Source organism: Tamandua tetradactyla, chromosome 4 (assembly GCF_023851605.1).
Source record: "Tamandua tetradactyla isolate mTamTet1 chromosome 4, mTamTet1.pri, whole genome shotgun sequence".
NCBI classification, from domain to species: domain Eukaryota; kingdom Metazoa; phylum Chordata; class Mammalia; order Pilosa; family Myrmecophagidae; genus Tamandua; species Tamandua tetradactyla.
Window position 1 is genome coordinate 177730576 of NC_135330.1, and position 25364 is coordinate 177755939.

Below are 25364 nucleotides of genomic sequence, written 5' to 3' on the forward strand. Positions count from 1 at the left end.
TCCCTATTCTTATGGAACCTAGTATGTAGCAGAGAGAACACCCTGCTTTCATTAAGGTAAGCATCACCTTGTCCCCACAACATTAAAATTCTGTTATTGGTGCCACACAAAGTGACCTTTATTATACAGTTTCTGACAGTCTTTTCTCATAAAGAGCTTTAAGTAGCCCAGGCTGAGTCAGAGTAATTTCTAACAGACTTGCCAGAAGCATTTCCCCATAGCTGGAGAACACCTTGTACCCAAGTCCATTTCAACTTTATTACCTCTCTCCTCCCTCTCTCAGGGTGAGTTTACTACCCACCAGGAAACTGCATAATAGGGTCAAGGTTGCTTTTATTCTCAACTCTGTTCAAGGGATTTAACTTTGCATTCCAGCTGTTATTTCTCATGGGGCTCATTTTTCCCAGTGAGCTCACTGAGTATTCATGCTAAAGGTCTCACCTAAAATATGAGTGCTACCTGTGTGTGAAGTTGCAACATTTCTCTCGAACTCTCATGACTAGGATTCAAACTCCATAGCAGTTTTTAAAGATGGACATATTACTTCCACAGAGAAAACTAACTTAAAGCAAAGCTTCTAATAATTCTCCATCTACCATCTCCAACCTCATTCCCTAAGTCTGAGATTGAATAAGCAGAAAGTCTCAAAGCTGCAATAGACTTGTTTCCAAATGAAATTACTAACATTGGAAAAAACAGGAATATTCATTCATATTTTAATTATCCTCTGGTAATTAGGAAAATGTCATGAAAACAAAGAAGGGCTCTCCTTAAAACTAGTAGTTCACCCAGGAATCAACAACCTAATAGGGCTAGATGGCTTCTAAGCAATAAAGATAAATGAGTATTTTTAATAGGCTAACAGGTAATACATAAATTGAAGTCTACAGCTATGCAGAAAAGTTGGAGATATATAGTATGCTGAGAGAACACAAACATTTAAAGAAATTGGGAGCAATTTAGAGAGTGCACAGATTAGGAATTGGAACACAAATGATAAAGCCAATCCTAAACTAGAAGGACTATACCAGGCAATATGTAGATAGATTTTTTTTTTACAATAATAATCACCCTAAGCCTAATAATGTTTTTTTTACTCTTAATACTGCAGAATGTATGAAGCAATACAATAGCCATTTATTTGAAAATAATAAAAGAGTTTGTCCCTTTAAATAAAATATCTGTTATACTAACGTTCCTCTCGAGCCGTTGAGCAAAGTGTGATGGAACCAGACGAAAGAGAAGGATTGATCAGGGAGTTACTCAGGACAGCTTCCAGAGCACTGAGCTGTCCAGACTTTGGATAACCTGAAGGGAAACCAGAGTGAGTTAAGAAAAAGATCCTCTACTTTAGGAAGAAAGGAAACAGAGAGATACATTTAGGCTTTTCACAAAGGTTGGGGAAACAAAACAAAACAAAGCAAAATCCTGTTCTCCTAAAGACCTGATTTAGAAGAGGAATAAGCTGATTTGACTTTGGAAAAACAGGGAAAGATGGCCAGATGAACTAATGCTTCAACCCCAAAGCCGTGTGTCTAGGATGTACTGAATCGGCTTTAACATGCCTTCATGGTGTAGCAGAACTGGTGGGTATTCTCAAATTGCTGACCATTTTTGTGCTCTGAGCCCAGGAAGATAACTATTGAATAAGGATAACATTTAACACTTTTTTTTATTACTTAATACTGACCAGGCACTATTCTATGCCCTATGTTTTTAATTATATTTTATTTCTTCTTCTCACAGCAGCCCTATGAGGTAGACATTGTTAATAGTCTACTAATGAGGAAATTGAGTCAGAAAGAGGTTAAGCCCTTTTCCCCCAAATAGCAAGGGAAGATTCCATCCTAGGCAGTCTGCCTCCAGGACCCAAAATCTGAACCATTTCTTTGTGCTGCTTTTTGAGAATTCTCCCCTGATCTTCCAAGGCTGGAGTAGAGGGAGCAGATGTCTCTCCTATGTGCTCCTTTTCATATTGTATCTCACAATACCCCTAAGTTGTCATGATCTGATTTTGTATTTCGTTTTGATAAAACTATGAATTCTTTAAAGCCAGGACCATGTCTTATTGTTTTATTACTAGTGCCTATCATTTAATAGGCCCACAATATATATCTGATGAATTACTGAATGTTAAAACATACAAATCAATGAATATGAAAGTATTAAGGTGAGTAAAAGGAATTTCACTTTTAACTATTGGGTGGTGATGATGGAAAGATGTCAAAGGAATGACCTCCAGAAATTCGACCAGGAGGCCTCTGGAATGGGGGATGCAATTGGGCTACCACTTTTGCCCGGGTAAAAGTTATCTACTTGTGTTGATGAATTTAGGTGCTGTTTCTCTAGATGCTTTCCAATCTTCCTACACCTTTTTCCAGTTCCAGAAACCAGAACTGTTTCATTTTTCCATGTGTAATACCTCTGTTGAATCTATTTTCCCACTAGTCTAATGTGTAAAATATTCATTTTCAAAGAACTGAGTCAAAAGTTTATATATTTTATTCATATAATTAAGGTATAATTTAAGTAGATATATAGTGCATCCCAATTTGAAAGTTGACTTCCCTATTCTTGAACATTTATACTTTGAAGACATTCTGCTTATAACAAACCAATTTTGGAGAAAACAAAGTTCCCAAACTAGAAGCCATTACTAATGATGAAGGCAGAGTAAAAGAAATATGAACAATTTTCCTTTTAGATTTAATCACCATCCAACATCCTTGAAAAGGAAGCATTCTACAGTCACATTAATAAATATTGTTTCTTCTCCATTTATTTACATAATCCCCCATGCCTTCTAATAGAAACTAACTAGCATAGTGTTTATCAGTGGTCACAGTGCATATGAATCATCCAGGAATCTTGTTAAAACAAAGTTTCCTGATTTAGTGGGCCTGGGGTGGGACCACAGACCCTGCATTTCTAACAAGCTCCCAGGTGAGGCCAATGATGCTGGACCAAATGTTAGCAGCAAGGACCAAGAAAACAATTACTTCCAGAACTTTAAAACAAAAATAACCTGCGTCTGTGGGAGTGAATAGGAGATGGCCTTTGCTTTCAGGATATGAGTGTTTCTTAATTATATTTTGACTTATTTCAATATACTTACCTTAGTAGAACGTTGATTATTTTTTATAAAAATAATCATTTCTTGAAACTAATGTTACTTTCCTAAATTAATCCAAAGTATAGTTTTCCAGTTATCTATTGTTTCATAACAAACTCTCCCAAAACTTAATGGCTTTAAACAACAATAATTTTAATATATTTCAAAATTTTGAAGGTTAGGAATTCAGAATATGCTTGCTGTCCCCCAGGCATATTCTGTTAGCAGATAGTCTGGGCTAAAAGTTACATTTGCCTGACTGGTGCTTTCACAACAGCTGCAAGGCTGAGCTCAGCTGCACCCCTCTTCCATTCCACGCAGACTCAGTACCTCTAGACGTTCTCTTCTGCAGGGCATTTGGATCTTACTTGGCTCAAGGCTCCAAGAGACCAAGGTGGAAGCTTCATCTCTCTTTGTTCTTCTTGGCCATTGTACTCAGAAGATGGTTTGCAAATGTGATTGCTACTGTTAATAACTTCATATAATCTCTCTAGGTCTCAGTTTTCTTATTTGTTAAATTAATAGTGAGAATTTACATGATTATTGGACCTCTTTAGAATCCCATGATCTTAAGATATTTATTCTATCCCGTTATCTCATGTATGATCTACTTGTAGTTCTTTAAATATATAGTGTCTCAAAGGCATACTAAGCCATAGAAAAAAGTATATATAATCTTACCATCTATTTATACACCAACTCCCTGCCTCATATCTATTTCTGACAAGTTCTTCAAGAGCTTCTGCATAATTTAGCTACTGCTTATTTAAAGATTTACCACTTTAATTATAGATATTCTCCCTCTTTAAAAATCCTTTAGATGTTTAAGGAACTCTTATAGCTCATTCATGCCTATATAATTTATTCATATAAAAATTTTAAAGCTTAACTAAAACATTCCTCAGTTCAAATTATTATTGCCTGTTTTAAATCCTTTGACCTTTATATATTTCCTATAAACATTCTCTTGCATCTATAACTTCCAAAAAGATAGGGCATAAGAAAATATCACCCAACATTTACCTCTAGTCACTTCTAAAAATGGGTGATAGTGAATCTTTGGATAAGCATTCAAGACCTAATATAAGTGAGGTCAAGGAAGATTTGCATTACCATAAAAATGTAATGGTAATTTCTAGAGTTTTTCTTCTTCTTTTTTTAATGCTAGTACATTCTGGCTCTTAAAGTGTTATTTTAAAAAATATGGTTGCAACTAAACTTTAGAGGCCTCGAACAGAAATGGGTTGGAATTAGGAGAAAATGACATCTTCAGATACATTAGAAGCTGGCAAGGACTGGACATGAGATAAGAGCAAAATAACAAATGAGAAAGAAATGGACATGGAGCCAAAAGACCTGCATGGAAAACAAAAGGAAAGAGAGAGAAAACATGCCGGTCTGAGCAGCCAATCCCAGGCACTGGCTCAGGTGTTTTAAAGAGAATGAGAAATTAATGAAAAATCAGGACTTGCAGATCCAAAAAAAAATTTCACACAATTAAATCTTTCGAAATGATTGTCCATACCTTTTTAATGAAAACTGGAATCATACTTATGATAATTCTTAAATATACAAGGCTTTTTTCCCAAATTCAGAAAGCACTTTTGTATAATGCAAAAAGGGTAAGTCAGAATCTCAATTTTCCTATCTCATCTATTATCTATGTTCTCTAAGGCAGCTTTTTTAAAATAAACTTTTAAGTTTAGAATAGTTATTGACTTAACAGAAAAGGTGCAAAGATAGTATAGAGTTCCCCTATGTCTCACACCCAGGTTTCCCTATTATTAGCATCTTATATTAGTATAGTATATTAGTCACACTAAAAGAACCAATATTAATGCACATTTTTCACTAACTAAATCTATACTTTATTCATATTGCCTTAGTTTTTACCTAATATCCTCTTTCTGTCCCGGGATCCCATCTAAAATAATATATTACATTTAGTTGCCAAGGGCTCTTGGGTCTGACAGTGTCTGAGACTTTTGTTGCTTTTGAAGATCTTGAAAGTTTGGAGAAGTCTTGTTCAGGTGTTTTGGAGAACGTTCTTCCGTTTGTCTCTTTTCTTATGGTTAGACTTGGGTTATGGGTTTGGGGAGGAAGAGCACAGAGATAAAATGCTCTTCTCATCACATCATACCAAGGGTACATAATATCAACTTAACGCTCTCGATGCTACATTGAACTGAGGTAGTTGGCTTATTCATAGCATAATTACCCTTCCTTCTCTTTCCATACAGTAAGACAAGATCTCAGCCTCCCTGAACTTCCATTTCTTCTTCTTATAAAAGATGGATAATAAATAACTCAAAACAGTTGAAGAACAAGTCTATAAAATAATGTTTTGTTACACCAGTGAACTTGGAGCAGCATCTATTCTCTTTCTACAACTAATTTGAATCAGTCTCAGACCATCACCATGAAAAGAAAAATGGAAGGAAGAAAGGGTGAGGAAGGGAGGAAAGAAGGAAAGATAGAGAAAAGGAAGGGAGGAAAGTAGGAAGAAAGAAAAAGACTGAGAAAGGGAAGGAAGGCAGGGAGAGAGGGAGGAAGGGTGGAAGGAAATAGTTACACCTAATTAAACCCTAGTGAGTGAAATAAATTTGACTAAAATTTTCACAGAATGAGAGGGGAAGAGGGAGAGAGACAGGGCACGCTGCATATTCGGCATATATTTCACACCTATTCACATGACACCCCAGTTCCATGGCAACACGTGCCTCAAAAAGTTCTCTTCTCTGTCCTATTCTCCATGAGTTTCAAGCCTCCATATTTTGCATCCATCGCCTTTGATATCTTCTCATTTTCTTCAACAAAGAAATTTTTACAAAAATGTCAACCAATATAGTTTGTATATAAATTATATATAAAAAGCATCAATCACTTAGTACAGTCTTCAATATAGCAAAAGACTATACTAATTTCTCCCGCAAATCTTTAGCAACTTCTACTTAAAAGACTGGAAAAAATAAATAACCAATAATTTTAATCATACTTTGATTTCCTGTTTTACTTGTGTAAAACTTAACATACCTAGAACATAGTGACATACTCAGTAAATGTAGTCCACCTTTTCCCTTCAATATTTCATCTTTCTGACATATCTTTGAGTGCCAGGATTCTGTTGATACAGCCAAAGGAAAAAGCACTTAGAAAGAATCCAAGGTAGTAGAGGATGAAGTTGGAACCTAGAAGAGTGTTTTATTTTAAAAGTCTCCTCTTATGAGTTATGGCTTTAAAAAGAGATCATCTAAATTCTTCCAGCAAATCATTTTAGTGTACTGGTTTAGGGAGAATTCTCAGCCTCTCAATTAGCACATCTACTGAAAAGAATATTAATTTGATTAACACATTTAAAAAATAAATAAATCTGTCATATCCTAGGTTAAACCAACAATCTTCAACTTGGAAAAATATTCTTCCATGATATGCTATCCATCATTCCTTTCTCTCTTTGTTCTCTAAGGTGATTGTTTAATAAGATAATTCTTAAAAGTTAAAAATATATTGATATATCCTTAGGTACATTCTGTCCTATCACTAAAGATGCTGTGGCTTATAAACATGTCATTTGATTTCTCATAACAAAAGTCTTAGTATTTGGTAATGAAATTATGTAACTTTTAGCTATTGAACTTAATTGGCTCATTCTAGGGAATTATTTACACAGCATATCAGCATATCTCATTTTTCACATTCTTAAATTTTTGAACTTCAGGTAGTCAGTGATAGGAACTGGAGAAATGTAGAAATTGAAGCACTTGAACATATGTCAAATAACCTCCGATGATGATTTGTTTGGGCCAAGATTTGATTGCTCAGTGCAAGCTGCCTGATTTCCAGACACACACACACACACACACACACACACACACACACATCAGAGTCCTTGTCCTGCTACTTCAGTGAGCTTTACTCATTCCTTTTAGACCAAAATATAGGCAAAAATTCATTCTATAAAATGCAAATTAATTGCTTTTCCCCAGAATTGTGGAGAAAGCGATCCACACTGGTTTTATCTTTGCTAAACACTTTTTAATAATAAGAATATAAACACATTTAGATATTTGCCAACAAGATACCAGTTTACTACAAAGTTCGTGGAATTTGTCTCAAGGTCCCTCATTTGCAGAGCCTGGGAAGGATCCTAATCATGGGTTCACTCAGACTATTTTATTATTTGCAGAAGAAAATTATACTAATTTCAATTGATTGACCCACTGTCTCTTTGCACTGTGACATCCCATTTGACCTGCCTGTTGGTAATGTTACAGTGGCCTTGGCATTTTGCAGATTCAGCAAAGAAGAAATTGAGTTGGGGATATATTTAATTTATATTTACTAATTGCAATTGATTGACCCACTGTCTCTTTGCACTGTGACATCCCACTCACCTGCATGTTCATAATGTGACAGTGGCCTTTGTAATGTGCCGTTGGTATTGGCATTTTTGGGATTCAGCTAAGAAGAAGTTGAGTTGGGGATATATATATATATATATATATATATATATATATATATATATATATATATATACACACGCACGTGTGTGTGTGTGTGCGTGTGTGTGTGTGTGGTAAGTAGTCATTTCTCTGCAGTTATTAGTAGTTGTACTGGCATAGAAATGGTGTCCAGGAATATTCCTGCCTTGCTGCTCTACCAGCTCTTCTGGAGACATGACATGAAAGTAAGATCTCCACTGTGGTAATACTGTATCCTCTGCCCAGCATGGGGTATATGTAGGAGGGAAGGGGAACAAGGTGGAGCCCAAAGCAAGTTAGTGGAAGTTTCATTCAATCATCAGAGTGTAAAATACAGGCAGGCGAGTTTTCATTCATTGGCAAAAATAAAATGGATAATTCAGCATATACAATAATAAGCACAATGTCAATTTATTTTCTTTTTGATGAAATAAAATTACATTTATCAGAATCCCTATGTAAACTTAGAGTTACTTATTTATGCTCATATCTGAAAACTTTATTAATTCCCCAAAAATTTTACAAAAAATTAAGAATCTACATGAATTCCTAATAATCAGTTGTGACACTGGAAGAATAAATTGAAATTTTTAATTTGATCAATGATACAAAATGGAAAGCAAATATATTTTTCTGCAATCTCTGTAGAAAATATCTCCATAGAAAAGTATATTCATATAAACAGGCAAACAAATTACAGCCAAAAATACAGAGAAAAGGTGTTACAGAGGTCTGATCAGCAGTTAATAAAGTAAAATGCCATTTTTGAATTTTATAATGCCTATGGCATTTGTAAGCATTTCCAAATTTTTAATTTATTGTGATTTTCTTATTCTAAATAGTATTCACATCTGTATCTATTTTTTTCTATTATTATAGTCTTAGCCTCCGGTGAGATTGAAGTTCAAAGCAGGATTCCTTTGAAATATATATACTTTTGAAAAATATATATAACTCACATACAATTCGCCCTTTTAAAGTAAAGTATTTAGCAATTTTTAGTATTTTCATCAACTTGTACAACTGTCACCACTAATTCCAGAACATTTACCACATCCCATAAAAAAAATTAAAGCCTACACTTTTAGCAGTCACTCTCCATCCCCTCCTAGCTCCTGAAAACCACTAATCTACTTTCTGTCTGTATGGGTTTGCCTATTCTAGACATTTTATATAAATGGAATCATACAATATGTAGCTTTTATGCCTGGCTTCTTGCACTTCGCATAATGTTTTCAAGGTCCATCATTTACATTGTAGTTCGAATTACTGTTTCATGTGAATGATATTTCATTGTATGGATATTCCACATTTTGTTTTATTATTATTTGGTGGCCTTCGGGTGATTTCCACTTTTGGGCTATTACCAATACTGCTGCTATATACATTCATGTACATATGTTTTCAAGTCCCCTGTGTATATACCAATTGCCAGGTCATAAGATAACACTATGTTTAACACTTTGTGGAACTGCAAAATTCCTCAGAATGAAACACACCAGCAATGTATGATGGCTACAATTTTTCCATTTTCTCACCAAAACCTGTTCTCTGCCTTTTTACATGATATCTGTTGTAGTAGGTATAAAGTGTTATCTCATTGTGGTTTCTTTTTGCGTTCGCTAATAACTACAGATGTTGAGCATCTTTTTCTGTACTTGCTCTTTTTTAGGGAGTGTCCATTCAAGTCCTTTGCCAATTTTTAAAACTGGGTTATTCAGGTTTTTTGTTTGTTTGTTTGTTTTTTTGAGTTGTAAGAGTAGTTTATATATTCTGGATAACAGACCTTTATCAGATATGTAATTTTGATCAATTTTAATTTATCTGGTTTTTGTTCTTGTTGCTTGTGCTTTTGTTGTCATATCTAAGAAATGATTGTCTAATCCAAAGTAATGATGATTTATGTCATGTTTCCTTTTAAAAGTTTCATGGTTTTGGTTCTTGCATTTAGATCTCTGCTCGATTCTGAATTAATTTAGTATATAGGGAGAGGTAGGGACCCACCTTCATTCTTTTGGATGTGGATATCCATTTGTCAAAAAGACCATTTTTCCCATTGAATTGTCTTGGCACCCTTATTGAAAATAAATTGACCATAAATGTAAGGGTTTATTTCTGGACTTTCAGTTCTGTTTCATTGATCTTTATTTTTATCCTTATGCACGTGGTTACTCTAGCTTTGTAGTAAATTTTTGGCAAAATCTTACTGGGATATTGATATAGATTGTGCTGAACATATAGATCAACTTGGGAGTACTGCCATCTTAACAATATTCAGCCTTCTGTTCTGGGTTGAATTGTTAGGGGTTGAACAAAAGATATGTCTAAGTTCTAACTCCCAGTCCTATGAGCTGGTTTAGAAATAGAGTATCTGCAGATGTGAATAAAGGAAGGCCAAACTGAATTATGATAGGCTCTAATGCAATATGACTGGCGTCCTTAAAAGAAAAGGAAACTTAGACACAGACAAGACAGACGCTGGGAAGAAGGCCATGTGGACACGGGGTAGGCAGAGATTGCAGTCATTTCATTACAAGCAAAGGAATGCCAAAGTTTGCTTGCAAACACCAGAAGCAAGAAGAGGCAAGGAAGCATTCTCCCCTGCAGGTTTCAGAGGGAGAATGGTCCTGCTGACACCTTGTCTAATTCAAAGTCACGAAGATTTATGCTTATGTTTCCTTGATGTTAGACTTCCAACAGTTGGAACTGTGGAACAATAAATTTCTGTTGTTTTACAACGGTCCTAGCTAGCCAGATATCTACTATTCCATGAATACAGAATGTCTTTTCATATATTTAAATCTTTAATTTCTTTCAACAATGTTTTATAATTTTCAGTGTGAAAGACTTGCACTTTTTGTTCAATTTATCCCTTTGTTTTATTCTTTTTGATGCTATTATAAATGGAACTATTTTCTAAATATCATTTTTATATAGCCCACTGCTAGTGTAGAAATACAATTTATTTTGTAAATGAGCTTTCTGGATATCTTGCCAAACTCCTTTAGTTACAATAATAGATTTTTGTAGATTCTTTAGGATTTTCTATGTAAAATATCATGTCATTTATAACTAGAGATAGTTTTGCTTATTCCTTTCCAATCTTAATGCATTTAAGATTCTAGACAAATTGCAGGGGCTAGAGCCTCCAACACAGTGTTGAATAGAAGTGGCAAGAAGGGATATCCTTATCTTGTTCCTGATCTTTGTGGCAAAGTTTGTAATCTTTCACTAACTAAACATGATGGTAGCTGTAGGTTTTTTCTACATGCCTTTTATAAGGTTGAAGAAGTATCCTCTATTCCTAGTTTGTTGAGACTTTTTATTATTAAAGGGTATTGGGTGTTGCCAAATTCATTTGCTGAGGATACTCAGAGATTTGTGTTTATATCATCTGTTCTATTAATATGATGCATTACACTGAATAATTTTCATAACTGGTACTAACTTTATATTCCCAAGATAAATCATACTGTTCATGACATATATTCCCTTTTCATATGAGTTTGTATTTTGTCTGCTAATATTTTGTTGAGAATTTTGTGTCTACATTCATAAGGAATATTGAGCTGTAGTGTTTTTTTTTTTTCTTTTGATCTTTGCCTAGCTTTGGTATCTGGGTAATTTTGGTGTTATCTTATGAGCTGGTGCCGCTGATAGCTTCAGCCGGGCCGCGCGACCGGTACACTGGGTGGGTTTGGGGCGAGCTCGCGGGAATTAACCTGGGTAAGCTGAAGCCGGCGCTTTCCCCAGCCGGCGGTCGCGAGAAGTCGTCACTCAGGCCAGATGCGGGTTTTAAGCTTTATTGATACACACCGGGATGGGCCACCCGGGAACCCGAGGAGTGAGACGTCTAGGGTCCGAAGACCCCGGGGCTCGGACGACCCAGAGCGGGGTAAGCGTGGGGCTTAAGTACTCTCGGGGAGGGGTGGAGTCTTGGGCACACACGTCAGGAAGGGACAGCCAATCACACAAGGCAGGAGGCAGTTGCTAGGCTGAGGGCTTAGGTTAGGTATAGAGGAGTGAAAAGAATAACAGGAAGGCTTGCGGTTTAGTGGTGAGCTACGGAAATGGGCGGTCTACAACAAGAGGGGGAAGGGGGGAACAGAGAGGGGGGTTACAGGTACTGAGGGCAGAGAGTGAATGTAGAGAGGGAGAGAAGGATTAAAAATTTTAAGCATGGCTAGGCTCCAGTCCCTGAGAAATATGCCACAAGCTGGGGATTGTTCCCATCACTTCTATTTTTGGAAGAGTTTGTGAAGGATTGGTGTTAATTTTTCTTCAACATTTGGTAGAATTCACCTGTGAAGCCATTTGGACCTGGTCTTTTCTTTGTGGGAAAATTTTGTATTACTATTTCAGTCTCTTTTCTTGTTGTAGGTCTATTCATATTTTGTATTTTTTCTTAAGACAGTTTCATTCGTGTGTCTAGGAATTCATCCATTTCACCTGTGTTATCTAATTAATTGTCATGCAATTGTTCAAACTCTTCCCTTTATAATTCCTTTTATTTATTTAAGGTCTGTAGTCAAGTCCCTTCTTTCATTCTTAATCTTATTCACTTCAATCTTCTTTCTTTTTCATCATCAATCTAGCTTAAAGTTCATCAATTTTGTTGATGTTTTAAAGTTTTTTTTTAAGTTTTGTTTCGTTATTCTCTATTTCATTTATTTTCACTCCAACGTTTCTTATGTCCTTTCTTCTGCTTTCTATAGGCTTAGTTTGCTCTTCTTTTTCCATTTTATTTAAGTGGAAGGTTAAATTATTGACCTGACACATTCTTTTTTTTGAATGTGGGCATTTGCAGTTATAAATTTCTCTTTGGCTAATTCCACAGGTTTGTGAATTTTCCAAATTTCTTTCTGTTATTGATTTTTAAATTCATCCCATTATGATTGGACACAATGCTTTGTATTGTTTTAATCCTTTTAAATTTATTAACATTAGTTATATGGCTGAACAACTAGCCTCTCCTGGAGAATATTCTATGCATACTTGAGAAGAATATATGTTCAATTCCTGCATGAAGTATTCTATAAACAACTGCAGGGTCTAGTTGCTTTATAATATTCTTCAAGTCTTCTATTTCCTTGTTGTTCTAATGTCTAGCTTTATATCTAGTATTGAACGTAGGGTAATTAGGTCTATAATCATTATTGTTGAATTGTCTTTTTCACTCCAGTTTTGTCAGTTTTTGCTGAATGTGTTTGAAGCTCTTTTTCAGGAGTATATATGTTTATAACTGTTAAATGTTTTTTAATTGACATTTTAATAATTATAAAATATATTTGTTCTAGTAACAATTTATGTATTAAATCTATTTTGTCTTATAATAATATAGATACAGTTCTTTTACAGCTACCTTTTATGATGCATGATATGATCCTTAGCATGGTATGATCCTTTTATGATCAAAATATTTCTGTTTTTAATCTAAAGTGTGTCCCTTATAGATACTATACAGTTAAATCATGTTTTTTGCTTTTGTTTTTGTTTTTGTTTTACCCATTCTACCAAACTTTGCTGTTTGGTTGGAGTGTTTAATTAATTTACATATAATGTAATTATTGATAAGATAGATTTACATCTGCCACTTTGCTGCTTGTTTTCTGTATGTTTCATTGTTTTTTGTTCTTTTGTCCCTCTACTATTACCTTCTTTTGTGTTCAGTAGATAATTACTTCACTCTAATATATGATTGTAATTCATTTGCCACTTCTGTTAGTATATATATATATTTACTTATTTTCTTAGCAGTTGCCCTGGTGATGTAATTAACATCTTAATTGATTGCAATCAACTTACCTACTTCATTTTAATAGCATACAAAAACTTTGCTCCTATATATTTTATTGTAATTATCAACCCCAGAATTTCCATTTGATTCTTTTTCCTAAATTCCATCTCTTTGTTGATACTTTATTTGGTGAGACATCATTCTCATACTTTCCTGAAGTTCTTCAGATACAACTTCCTTAAGATACATTAAACATGTTTAAAAGTAGCTTAAAGTATTGATTTAATAAGCCTAACATCTGGGCTTCCCTAGAGACAGTTTCTACTGGTTGCTTTCTTCTCTCTGAATGGGCCATACTTTGTTTCTTTGTACACATGCCTCAATTTTTTTTGGTTGAAAACTGGACATATTAGATAATATAATACAATAACTATGTCAGTGAGATTCCCGTGTCCCCAGGGATTGTTGTTGCTACTATTTGTTCTTACTCTTGTTACTGCTGCTAGTTAAAGAATGACTTTCCTAAATTTATTATATAAAGTCTGTATTCTTTGTCATGTGTCGCCACTGAAGTCTCTGCTCAGTCAGCTTTGTAGTTAACTAGTGATTTGACAGGGATTTTTTTAGATGGCTTGAACCAATAAGTTTCCCAGTCTTTTCCAAGTTATTCTGTGTATATGTTGAGGGACAACTAAAATACCCAGCCAGGCATGTAACGACTCTGACTTAGCCTTCATTTTCTGCTTGTGCAGAGACCTAAGGTCCAGAGATGAGAGGTGAGGACTTTCTCAGGTCTTTCCTGTACATTTTGCACAGTTTTGACTATGGATTTGGCTTTCTTGACTATCAGAAATATGTTAGAGCTTTTCAAAGACTCCTATGCACATTGAATTTCCATGATTTTCTCTTTAAGTGTTTTTTATCATATTATTTGCCCCAACTATTAGCACAAGTTCAAAAGCTATGATGTTAAGCAATTTCTGCTGATTATTTTTTATTAACATCTCTGAGGAAAAGACTGGTTTTCCTTGTTGAGCTCTGAGTATGGAAAATTAAAGCCAAAATTGGCTTTATGGGTTGTTTTTGTCCAGGGAATTGCTAGGCAGGTAAAATAATGACAATTCACTGAAAATGGAGCTTCAGAAGACCTCTGTTGTAGTTTGCTAGCTGCCAGAATGCAATATACCAGAAACGGAATTGCTTTTAAAAAGGGGAATTTAATCAGTTACTAGTTTTCAGTTCCAAGGCTGATAAAACGCCCCAATTAAAACAAGTCTATAGAGATGTCCAATCTAAAGCATCCAGGGAAAGATACCTTGGTTCAAGAAGGCCGATGAAGTTCAGGCTTTCTCTCTCAAGTGAGAAGGCACATGGCGAACACAGTCAGAGTTCCTCTCTCATCTGGAAGGGCACATGGTGAACATGGCATCATCTGCTAACTTTTTCTCATGGCTTCTGGTTTCATAAAGGTCCCCAGGAGATGTTTTCCTTCTTCATCTCTAAAGATCACTGGCGGGTTCTCTCTGCTTCTCGTGACTGTATCATTCTGCTCTGCTCTCTCTGAATTACTGCTTTCTTCAAAATGTTTCCTCTTTTATAGGACTCCAGAAACTAATCAAGACCCACCCAAATGGATGGAAACACACCTCCAGCTAATCTAGCTTAAGAATCACTCTTGATTATATCTCATCTTTAGGGAGAGGATCTAATTACAGTTTCAAACATACAATACTGAATAGGGATTAGAAGAAATGTCTGCCTTTATAAAATGGGATTAGGATTAAAACATGGCTTTTCTAGGGTACATACATCATTTCAAACCAATATCCCAATTTGACCCCTTCCAATTTGACCCCTTCAGTGACTACTACTCTGCTGTTTTTCACTGTTATTGTAGGCAGTTTTCCAAGGCTACCATAGAATTAGGGAGAGGTGGATGGGAATAGTGCAAATTAAAAACCACAGAGCTCATTGTTCTGAGATTTAACCATTTTTCTTAAATTAACATCCTGAATTGTTTAAGCCTTTATTTAACTACCAGATTTATGAAAAAATAAATTGATTTGAGAATTTTTGCAGTGTTCTTATTACTTTTACGGAGGAGAATATTTTCAATGTCTTCACCTAATGTCCTAATGACCACATGTATCTCATCTAATTTTGCATTCTCAACTTCTCAGTTTTTTTACTTTTAGAGGGAATAGAAAATTTCATATACTTCAGGGTCTACAAAAAATTAAATATCTTTAGTGCAAAGTAATTTTTTTAGTTGCTTTATGGCCATTAGCTTATTTAATCTTTGAAATAACCCCATGAAGTAGGCCCTGTTGTAATCATGATTTTTTTTTTCTAGATATGACTTTGACTCATAGCTACTGAGTTAAGAGATTTCTTTAGTATATTATACAGAATTTTAGCAAACTTACTGTCACCCAGCCAGACATTCTGGCTCCAATGTCCATGCACTTAACCATTCTACCTTAATACCCTAAAATTGTTAGCAGGGGCGTTCTGCTATTCAAAATCTCCAGGCCACATCCCAAACATTGTAAAACCATGGAGGCCTGCAATTTAGTTTCTGGATATTTTTTAGAGTTGGGTACAATTCCTTGTTCAGCCTATTCCTTGTTTAAGCCTGGATATTTTTTTCTTTAAAATTAGACTGTATTGCCCACCATGGAACCTCTCCTTTCTCTAAATATCTATCATGAATTATCCATGAATAATTCAATGGCACAAGATTTACCTACCAACCTTTCAGTACTGGAAGATAAAGTACTGTGGGTCAAAGCTGCTCAAGCTATGAACACAGGCAATTGTATAAAGGATAACACGCACACACACATACACTATATATATTTTTTTCCAGAAACAATTTATGATAGATTTATGAGAATATTTGGAAAGCCTGATTATTAGAGCAGAAATATAATGTTGAGAAATTGAAGCATAATTTGGGTGATGAAAGAGGAGGTGGCATGGATAAGTAATAGAGATTATTAATGAAGAGTAGGGCTTCTTTCATCATCTGGAAATCAGGTTCTATGTTTCCTCAGCTCCAAGCTATTATTTTTTCTAATTTCACACTATCTGACTTTCTGTCTCTCTCTCTCTTCAGATTTCTATTTGTTATCCTCAGTAGGCACCAACTGAATAAGATTCATAACTTACTGTTCTATTTTGTTAGCTGCCGGAATACAATACACCAGAAATGGATTGGCTTTTAATAAAAGGGGATTTATTTTGTTAGTTCTTCAGAAGAAAGGCAGCTAGCTTCCAACTGAGGTTCTTTGTTACGTGGGAAGGCACAGGATGGTCTCTGCTGGCCTTCTCTCCTGGCCTCTGGGTCCCAACAACTTTCCCCAGGCTGATCCTTTCTGCATCTCCAAAGGCCTGGGCTGAGCTGCAAGTGCTGAGATGAGGTATGCTGAGCTGCTTGGGCTGTGCTACATTGTGCTCTCTCATTTAAGCACCAGCCAATTAAGTCAAACAGCATTCATTGCAGCAGGCATGCCTCCTAGCCGACTGCAGATGTAAATCAGCAACAGATGAGGTTCACGTACCATTGCCTCATGTCCACAGCAACAGAACTAGGTGCCTTCACCTCGCCAAGTTGACAACTGAATCTAACTACCACACTTACATAGGGGCTAGGAATGCTCAACTATGCCTAATCGTTTAGTTCATTCTAAAAGTTCCTGAGAAAGTACTGAAGAAACGAAGAATCATAAAGTTCTGTTACAGTACATTTGATATATGTTTCCACCATCATAATTTATAGTGTCTGTCATTTACCCAAAAGATACCTGGTGAATTGTGATTTCCTATCTTACTTATTCTGATACATATTACTATAACATTAATTCATATTTCAAAGAAAATAGGAAAAATATGCATATGTAAAGCTCACTCTCATATTATCTGTGATGGTTTGGTTCAGCTGTCAACTTGGTCAGGTGATGGCGCCCAGTTGTTTAGTCAGGCAAGCACTAGCCTAACCATCACTGCAAAGATATTTCATGGCTGGTTGATAAACCGGTAGGCTGGCTTATTAAATAATCAGTCAGTTGATTGCATCTGTGACTGATTGCATATATGATCAACTAAGGGTGTATCTTCATAAACAAGAGAATCTGATCATTTAGAGTTGATCCAATCAGTTAAAGATTTGTAACAGAAAAGAGAATTTTCAGTTTCTTCAGCTAGCGAGCTTCTCCTGGAGTTTGTCTAGACCCTTCATCAAAGTTGCCAACCTCATAACCTGCTCTACAAATTTTGGACTCTTGTATGTCCATGGCTGTGTGAGACACTTTTATAAATCTCACAAATACAGATATCCCCTGTGGATTCTGTTTTTCTAGAGAACTCTTACTAATACAGCTTGTTACTGGAAGGGTTAGTAAGAGACAGAACCTTAAAATGTTTTTTACAGTTGGCTTTCTACTCTGATTAGATTCAAAGGCACTAATGACTTTATTTCCAATAATCAAGGTGGCATTGGGAGTCCATGGCATGAGTTGGCAATAGAGATACACAAAATATCACCATTTGTTTATGCTAATTGCATGCTTATATGAGGCAAGGCTCTGGGTGAGGTTTTTGGGTAAGGTTTTTGACACCTTAATAGAGTTTTGTGGAGTTAAAAGATATAATGATGTTAGGTTGTTCCTACCTGCACTGGATACTGTTATGAGGGGGAAAGATGAGCTGTGGGCTTCAAATTTGCAACTTAAATACCATTTGAAAGATGTAAAAGTTTCTATGTGTGCCCTGAAAGAAAATCTTATTTCCTATGATAACAGACTTGAGCTTTCTGAAAACCAGACACAGAGTCCTGTTGTGTGAGTAACAGATTTACAACATAAACTAAATTCTCAACCTTGAATGATGTTTGCTGCTGAAGTAAGGGCTTTAATGGGAAAAGATTGATATCCTGAAACTTGGCATGGGGATATATGGGTTGATAATGATGGCAGTGGGAACATGGAAACTCTAGATTCTGCTTTGAAATGATCTGTCCTGAGAAAACAGCTACCCAGCCTGCCTTGAGGAAACAGCTTCCTGACCTGCAGTCCACCCTGATGAGTCTTTATGAAACCTCTATCTAAAGATATTAATCCTTCAGTATCTGCAAAACCTGTAACCACCTCCACTGGGGAAAGAGCCCTCACTCCTCTATCTGGAGCAATTAATCCTGTTTCACCAGATGAAACTGCAATGGAATGCCCTGAGGTAATTGTCTTGAAAGACACTTCTAATTCTCACTTTTCTCCAAGACCTATAACTTAAGTCTCAACAGGCTCCTAAAGGTGAAGTACAAAGTGTGACCCATGAGGATGTACACTATACTCCAAAAGAACTGCATGAGTTCTCCAATTTATATAGATAAAATCTGGGGACTATATATGGGAATGGATAGTAAGTATGTGGGATAATGGTGGAAGGAATATAAAGTTGGATAAGGCTGAATTTATTGATATATGCCCACTAAGCAGAGATTCTGCATTCAATGTTATAGCTTGAGGGTATTAGAAAGGGTATTAACAACTTGGGTGGTTGGCTGAAACATGGAACAAAACGTGGCTGACATTATCTGAGGTTGAAATGCTGATGTATAATGTAGATGGGGGAGGGGGTCCAAAGGCTTAGAGAGACAGAAGATTAGAGTGGATTTATCATAGAAAACCTGCTTACACCACAAAGAATGTCCAGAGGCCACACCTTTTACCAGGACTTGGAGGAATAAATTTGTGAGACTAGCTCTATCATCTCTGAAGAGCTCTGTAGCCACCCTTCTCTATTGATCAGATATTATTGTGATAACTGCTGTCACTGAGCTATAATCCTTAAACACAATGAGTATGATTGGATCCCAAGTTGGCAGAAGCCAAGTGACAGCTGTTAATTACCACAGACAAGGTGGGAGTAGCCACCATGATGGATAGCAGACTCAAAGCAGAAGTCAACATACTCTGGCTCACAGAGACCTACGGTGTTGGTTAGTAGATCATGGGATACTTGGAATTAAAATAGATAGGCAGTCTACTGGTTTGAGCTGCATAAGCAGAAGCTCCTAGGTCAAGTGCACAGAAATCTAACTTGAATTACTGAAACAGAGTCACAGCCCTTTAATTAATTCCCATGCATGAGACAGTTTACAGACTTAGAGCCCCTTGAATGAGGGGAGGTACCCTTGGGAAGGACGCTGCTACAATGGCCAAAATATACACTGTTTAACCTGACCCCCGGCCTTCCCCAAGGAGACCTACAGCCTTCTATCAGGGTAACTGTGCACTGGAGAAAAAGAAATGAACAGATGTTTCATAGATTACTAGACACTGGCTCAGAAATAACACTAATTCTAGGAGACTCAAAACATCACTCTAGACCAACATTCAGAGCAGGAGCTTATGAAGGTCAGGTGATGGATGAAGTTTTAGCACAGTTTCATCTCACATTGAGTTCGGTGGGTCCCCAGACCCATTCTGTGGTCATTTTTCCCAGTTCCAGAATGCATAATTAGAATTTACATATTTAGCAACTGGCAGAATCCCTATGTTGGTTCTCTGACTCATGGAGTGAGGATTATTATGGTAGGAAAGGCCAAGTGGAAGCCACTAGAACTGCCTCTACCCAGAAAATCAGAAGTAAATTCCTGGGAGGGTTGCAGAGATTTGTGCTACTCTTAAGGACTTAAAGAATGCAGGAGTGAATATTCTCACTACATCCCCATTTGACTCTATTTGGTCTGTACATAAAATAATGGGTATTGGAGGATGACAGTGGATTATCATAAACTTAACCAAATGGCAACTCTAATTGCAGCTACTGTTCCAGATGTGTTATCATTGCTTGGGCAAATCAACAGATCTCCTGGTACCTGGTATGCAGCTATCAATCTGGTAAATGCTTTTTTACTCAATAGCTGTTAGTAAGGACCACCAAAAACAGTTTGCATTCAGCTGACAAGGCCAGCAATATACCTTCACTGTCCATGAAACTGCAATGGAATGCCCCGATAAATGCTACCTCTGGGGTTTATCAATTCTCCCAGTCTTATGTCATAATCTTGTCTGCAGGGACCTTGATAATTTCTCCCTCCCACAATACATCACACTGGCCCATTATATTGATGATATCATGTTTATTGAACCTAGTGAGCAAGAAGTAGCAACTACTCTAGACTTATTGGTATGGCAGTTGTGTGTCAGGGGATGGCAGATAAATCCCACAAAAATTCAGGGGCCTTCCATCTCAGATAAATTTTTATGTGTCCAGTGGTATGTCAAGATATCCCTTCTAAAGTGAAGGATAAGCTGTTGCATCTGGCCCCAACTTACAACAAAAAAAGAGGCACAATGCCCAATTGGCTTCTTTGTATTTTGGGAGACAATATATTCCTCATTTGGGTATGCTACTCCAACCTATTTACCAAGTGACCAGAAAGGCTGCTAGTTTTGAGTGGGAACCAGAAAAAATAGGAGGTTCTGCAGCAGGTCTAGGCCACTGTGCTAGCTAGTCTGCTACTTGGGCCATATGAACCAGCAGATCCAATGGTGCTGGAAGTGTCAGTGGCAGATAGAGATGCTGTCTGGAGCCTCTGACAGGCCCCTATAGGAGAATCACAATGCATGCCCTTAGGATTTTAAAGTAAAGCTTTACCATTTTCTGCAGATAACTACTATCCTTTTGAGAAACAGCTTTTAGACTGCTACTGGGCCTTAGTAGAGACTGGACACTTAACCATGGGCCACAAGTCGCCATGAGAACTGAGTTGCCTATCATGAGGTGGGTGTTGTCTGACCCAGCACACCATAAATTTAGGCATGCACAGCAGCACTCCATAATAAAATGGACATGGTATATAAGAGATAGGGCTCAAAGAGGTCCTGAAGGCACAAGTAAGTTATACGAGGAAGTGGCACAAATGTCCATGGCCCTCAAACCTGCCACATTACTTTCTCTTTCACAGCCTGGAGCTATGGCCTCTTGGGGTGTTCCTTACACTCAGTTGACTGCATTCAGTGCTTCTGCCAAAACTACTGTCTGTGGACTTAGAGAATGCCTTATCCACCATCATGGTATTCCACACAGTATCACTTATGTTCAAGGAACCCACTTCACAGCAAATGAAGTACAGGTACAGGCACATGCTCATGGTATTCTCTGGTCTTACAATGTTCCTCATCATCCAGAGGCAGCTTGGTTGATAGAGTGGTGGAATTGCCTTTTGAAGACCCAAATATGGTTCCAACCAAGTAGCAATACTTTGCAGGGCTGGTGCAATGTTCTCCAGGAGGCTGTGCAAACTCTGAATCAGTGTCCACTCTATGGTGCTGTTTTTCCTATAGCCAGGATTCACAGGTCCAGGAATCAAGGGGTGGAAATGGGAGTGGCACTACTCACTATCACCCCTACTGATCCACTAGAAAAAGTGTTGCTTCCTGTCCCAGAAACCTTAAGTTCTGATGCTTTATCAGTCTTAGTTCCAAAAGGAGGAATGCTTCTTATCAGAAGAAACAACAATGATTCCATTGAGCTGGAATTAAGACTGCCACCTGGCCATTTCGGGCTTCTCCTGCCTCTGAATCAACAGGCTCAGGTGTTTGATCCTAACTGTCAAGGGAAAATAGGACTGCAACTACACAACAGAGATAAAAAAGGGTTTTCCTGGAATGGAGGAGATCCCCTAGAGCGTCTCTTAGTGCTACCAGGCCCTGTGATTAAAGTCAATGGACGTAAATGCAATAACTCAATCCAGGCAGAATTACCAATGGCCCAGAAACTTCAGGAATGAAGGTTTGTGTCATGCCACCAGGCAAAGAACCACAGCCATCTGAAGTGCTTGCTGAGGGTAGAGGGAATATGGAATAGGTAGTGGAAGAAGGTAGTGATAAATGTGATCTATGACCTTGTGACCAGTTACAGAAATGATGACTTTGATGATATGAATATTTCCTACTTTTTTTGTTATAAGTATGTTTAAAGTGTTGCATATTCAATTCCTGGTGCTTGCTCATGCCAAAAAAAAAAAAAAAATTAAAAATAAGGTGGTTGTATAGCTGCCCAATTGACAAGAGGGTCCAAGTATCATCTCGGCCAGGTGATGGTACACAGCTATCTGTTAAGGAAAGTACTTGCCTAACCATTACAGCAACAATATTTCATGGTTGGTTGTTAAACCAGAAAGCTGACATTAAATAATTAGTAAGTTGATTGCATCTGTGACCGATTACATCTAAGATCAACTAAGGGTGTGTCTTCCACAAACAAGAGAACCCAGTCAGTTGGATTTGATCCAATCATTTGAAGACTTTTAAGGGAAAAGAGAGAATTGTCCCTGTTTCTTCATCCAATGAGCCTCTACTGTGAAGTTCATCTAGGCTCTTCATTGGAGTTGCCAGCCTCATACTTGCAGTATGGATTTTGGACTATTCTGCCTCCATTGTTGTATGAGACATTTTTATGAATCTCATTTTTATAGTTACCTCCTGTTGGTTCTGTTTCTCTTGAGAACTCTAATACACTATTCTATTCAATAGATTGGTCCTGGTCATCATTTTGACATGAGACGTCATACCAGGAAGGATTGAGCATAGGCCTATTATGTTCTAGTCCCTTATAAAACTATCAATGAATTTGAACTAAATTATACTCAACAATTAAAAATTAAATTAAAACATATCTCTAGTTTTCATATTAGTGAAAATTTTTGAAATAAGTGAAGAAATCATTAGAAAAGAATAAATATCTGAAAAATTAAAACTTGCCTCAACAGAGAGCCAATTCTCTCTGAAGAAACCCTAATAATTGCCTGGGGTTCTACTCCTCATTGCTCTTGAAGGGCAGGAGGGAACATGAATGCTCCACCCTTTCTTCAGGGCCCTGTTAAGCCTGGAAGGACTGTTTCCCTAAACTGATAAAGGCAATACTCTCCCAATTAAACATGTTCTTGAATGCCAAGGAGGCAATGGAAGAGCTGGTGGATGAGTGGCTGGTGAAAGCCATTGGGATCTCCAACTTCAACCACTTCCAGGTTGAAAGGCTGTTGACCAAATGTGGACTGAAACATAAACCTGTGACTAACCAGATCCCATGTCACCCATACCACATGCAGGAGAAACTGATCCAGTACTGCCATCCAAAGGCATCACAGTCATGGCCTACAGCCCCCTGGGTTCTCCAGATAAAACTTGGACCAAGCCAGAGGAACCTTCACTACTGGAGTATTCCAACATGAAGGAGATTGCTGCAAAGCACAAAGACTGCAACCCAGGTTCTGATCTGGTTCCATATCCAGAGGATTGTGTCTATGATCCCCAAGTCTGTGGCACCTCAACACATTGCTGAAAATTATAAGGTCTTTGACTTTAAACTGAGTGATGAGGAGAAAGCAACTATACTCAGCTTCAACAGAAATTGGAGGGCCTGCACCAAAGAGCCTGTCTCTCATTTGGAAGATTATCCATTCTCAATCTCCAGATGAGATTATCTAGTGAAATCTCTCTCCTCACTATACTGGTGTGGACTTTCTTCTATCCATAACCAATTTTAACCAGGCTTTTCTGAAATCATACTGAATGTGGACCTGCTGTATGTCTGAATCCAGTGTTTATCAGAACCAGTATGTTCAATTAAGAATACCTCATCATTGGAAAATAAGACCCAGAAAGAAAGAAGCAGTTTTCACTTATTTGATCATATGCTTATTAAATACTGTGAACTCTGCTACCATTGAGAATACAAAGGTAAAAAGCAATTACTGAGAATGTACCATGCTACCAATACTATGAAGTGCTTTTTGTATGTGTTAACTATTCTGGTTTGAGACTGTTATGTACCCCAGAAAGACCATGTTCTTCTAATTCAGTCTTGGGGGGGCAGACCTACTGTTGGGTGGGACATTTGGAATGGGTTGTTTCCATGGAGATATGACCCACCCAATTTTGGATAAGACTTTTTGAGTAGTTATTTCCTTGGACATGTGACCCCTACCATTCAAGGTGGGTCTTAATTAGTTTACTAGAGTCCAAATAAAAGCAAACAAACAGATTAAACCAAGACACACATATTTGGAGATGCTAAGCTAAGAGATGAAACCCAGAATCTTCCCCAGAGAAGCTAAGTGAGGAACCACAGATGCTTAGCATGAAAGACACCAGAAATAGGAGCTGAGAGAGCTGTCTGAAACCAAGCACCAGGAGTGAAGGATAGCAGACACTGCCATGTGCTTTCCCGTGTGACAGAGAAATCCAGGAGAAGATTGGCCTTTCTTGAGTGAAGGTATCCTCTTGTTGGTGCCTTAATTTGGACATATTCATATTTTTAGAATGGTAAACTTGTAACTTAATAAATCCCCTCTTTAAATGCCAAAATAAATTTGGTTCAATGGAAAAAATATTTTGTAAATTCCACTTGGTTAGTAAAAAAAGAGTTCTCATTTTACTGTTGAATTAAATCAGATATTGACTCACATTCTCGTTCATACCAATCCCTTTTTCCCTCCAATATAAGAACAGTGAAAAACCTCAGAAAACCACAAAGGAAAAAACAGCACCCATGATTATTCCATGTTCATATCATGAACTAAAAGGTTTTGTTTTTTTCCTATGCATTTAAAATATACTTTCAAAAAGTCATACTGTATATATTATATTGTATTTACCACATATGGTAGTTCAGAGCTGTTATTGTACCCCAGAAAAGGCCATGTCCTTTTAATACATTTTTGTGGGTACAAACCTGTTCTGGGTGGGATCTTTTGATAAGGTTGTTTCAACTGAGCTCTGACCCAGACCATTCAACGTGGATCTTAGTCCTTTACTGGAGTCCTTTTTAAGAAGATAAAAGGTAGAAAAACCCAGAGAAATAGAGAGACACATTTGGAGAGAGCTTAGAGAGAGAAACACTCTGGGCGTGCTAAGAAAGAAGCCAAAGGAGCTGAGAGAAAAAGTCACTGAAACTTGAAGCTAAACCCAGGAAAGAAGGACCAGCAGACTCCAGCTGTGTGCCTTCCCATGTGACAAAGGAGCCC

General features: G+C 37.1%; 1 protein-coding gene across 1 annotated transcript in view; it reads right to left on the reverse strand.

The window, feature by feature from the left end:
• LIG4 (DNA ligase 4) overlaps positions 1-25364 on the reverse strand; it is a 220253-nt gene that overhangs the window by 143403 nt on the left and 51486 nt on the right. The gene's annotated exons all lie outside the window — the stretch shown is intronic.